Source organism: Atta colombica, unplaced genomic scaffold (genome assembly GCF_001594045.1).
Source record: "Atta colombica isolate Treedump-2 unplaced genomic scaffold, Acol1.0 scaffold141, whole genome shotgun sequence".
Taxonomy (NCBI): Eukaryota; Metazoa; Arthropoda; class Insecta; order Hymenoptera; family Formicidae; genus Atta; species Atta colombica.
Genome location: NW_017259230.1, coordinates 55,501 through 58,622, shown reverse-complemented (window position 1 = coordinate 58,622; position 3,122 = coordinate 55,501).

The window sequence follows — 3,122 nt, the reverse complement described above, 5'->3', positions numbered from 1 at the left end:
TTCTTTCTTTCCCTCTTTTTCTCTCTCTCTGGCAATGCACCTTGCACCATAAAGTCGGGCGGTTATGTACGGCCTGTAGCAGCGTAACGCGGCGGTGCAGGCCGAGATATAAGACAGATGTTGTCCCGAGGAGCAAATAAAACCGAGAGAAAAGGAAGCGAAACGATGACAGGACAGCGGCGACAACGACGAGCGAAGCTACCGCCTGCCGTCGTTCCGTTCCACATCCATTTACCTTTTGCATCGTTCGAGTAAAAGCGAGAAATCCGGCCAAGGGAACACGCTGAATTTTGTACGACGCGCACAATTAAGAAAGCAATTTAAATGTAGAGAACATACTTGGTATACTCACATTTCCTTTTTGCACAAACAGAATAATTTTTCGAAAGCATTAAAAAATTTAGCTAGATACAGATCTAAAAATAATTTTATTAGATTATTAAAATAATTATGTAGGACACTCACACAAACATGATAAGTAATTCTATAAAATGTAAGATTGCTGGAATGTTTTGACAATATAGCAATCAATTTTAGTGTCCCATATAATTATAATATATACTTTGATAGTTTAACAAAATTATTTTCAGATTTGTATTTAGCTTAATATTTTTAAATACTTCAGCAAAACCGTTTGTTCTGTATGCAAATTATAAATTAAAAACGATAGACCTCGAATTTCAGGTAAAACGCAGAAGTTATAATAATATCATAAGAATGTCATCATAACTTTAATTGTCGTTTATAAATTACTTCAAAGTTCACTTGAAGTCATAATGATGTCATTACGATTCCGTGTTCCAGGGCTGCAGAAGTGCGACTTCTTCTTCTTTTCTCAATTTTGAACGACGACATTTTCTTATGAGATCTTTCTTATGCATCTTCGCGGAATGAGAAACGATCGACACACCGAGGCTCGTTGAGAGTCGAACGATGCCGTACGCGCATTTGCGGAGATTGAAAATTTTGCACTCATGGTGCCGTTAAGCAACGGTGCATCTCGCTGCATAGTCGACGAAATTGTCGTGCGACATCAAGCGATCGTAAATAAGCATCATTCGAGCTCAAGCGCAGCAGATCGGATCGATACAACAGCACGATAATTTCTTAGCGACGGAAACGTAACACCGAGAACGCACAGGTCACGTTTTCGTGCACGTAATTCCGACTCAGTCGAAGCTAACTGCATTGCCTGCATTCCGAGTCACTGCACTTTCCAACGATCGCCGGCCGCCGGTCTCGTACAGGTCGCGTTTTCGTTCTCCAGAGAACTCATGGAGTGAATGCCGATTAAGAGTCAACTCACCTAGGCGTTACTGAAGATAATCCAGCGGGATTATAGGAATTCATTCCTTTGCATCCTCAGGAAGAATATCATGAATGATCGATGAATCTGCGGTTCATTATTAGAGATATAATCTGAGATCCGTAACGGCGATCTGTCATATCTTTTCCTCCTCCCCGCACCTTTTTTGAGAGGAATTTATCGATGGAATTAATAGTGACACGCACAATACGCGCTCGCTTACAGCTGCAAAGCGGCGATTTTGTATGTTAAGTTAACGGTACAGTAACGGTCGCCGTACGCGGATATTAACTGTACGATCTTTAATGCTGCCGTAATCATTGGCCCATTACTTAAATTACTTGCTGTCGTTATTAACCGCAAGAGAGATATGCATTGCACCGTAATGTCAGGCGCGACGCGTGCACGTTACATCGTTAGTCGACTATAATTAAGAATCATATTCCATCGATTGCTCATGAAATGGATCTAGCAATTGTTTTTTTCACTTTTTATTATTACAAAAACTCTTGACAATATATTTATTTTATTATTATAAGTATTCAATAATAAGGACTGTCCAAGAAAAAATCTTCCCACACAAAAACTCATATATCCTCCAAATCACTTGATCGATTTTGAAAAGCAAACCCATTTTAGAAACATCTTTTAATTATAATTAAACTACATAAAACTATATTTAAAAAAATTCTTAAAAACTACTTTTGACAAAAATTTTTAATTTTTTCTAGACTCCTCTCCATCATATTTTTTATGGTGGTCTCGGTCACTTCCTCGGATGCTCTCTTTCTTCGCTGTTTTTGGACTCTGAAAACCCTTTTTTCTTCCAGATTCTTCTTTTAATCGGTTAATCAAGTCTTCCTTGAAACACCTAATGATTATTGACATCGTTTTCGTGCAAACTCCCGCCTCCTATGGATTTGCGTGTTTCTATTTCACTTGCCATTTTGCAACTGAAAACAAAGCGATTACGAAATTAACTGTTTCAATCGTTTCTTACATTTATTGCAAAGCCTACTAAATTAAAAAATTGTTTTTTTTTTTAAAGTGATTTGGAGGATATGTGAGTTTTTGTGTGGGAAGGTTTTTTCTTGGACAGTCCTTAAGATAATTAAGATCGCTTATATACATACATATGAATAAATCAAAGTAAGGAAAGAGCCAGTACAGTCGAAGTTGGATCTTACAATTAATAGAATTATTCGTAGAATATATAATATATTGGTATATTATCAAGATTCAATTATTTAAGCATTATAGATCTAATTTTGATCGTGACAGCCATTATTTTTATTTTTTATTATTAAATTTTCAAATGTAAAATTCTTAATATTACCTTGCCTGAAAAGAAAGATTTCATACATATATATGATTATTGCGAAGAATACTACTAAAGTCAAGGTAGTCAAAGACTTAAGATGCTTGTACGGAATACAAAAGATCCAGATTCAACTCCCGGCCGAGGTAATATTTTTCGAAGTATTAAATATTTAATAAATTTATTTATAGTTTTCCAACATATTAATATCTTTATAATATGATGCCTGATTGAGCATCAAATTATTAAAATTGCTTGTCAATTTAATTCGCGATATTATTATAGTAGTTTATAGTCTGGAAAAACAATTCGGTACGCAATTTGAATGACTACAAATATATATATATATACATACTTGCATATATACCATTTTTGTAGTCCAGTCCGGACTATAAACTACTGTGATAATATCACGAATTTACATACAAAAAAATATTATTAGGCACTAAGTTCAATAATAAGAAATAGAAATAATGACCGTAAACCAAAGCTAAAATT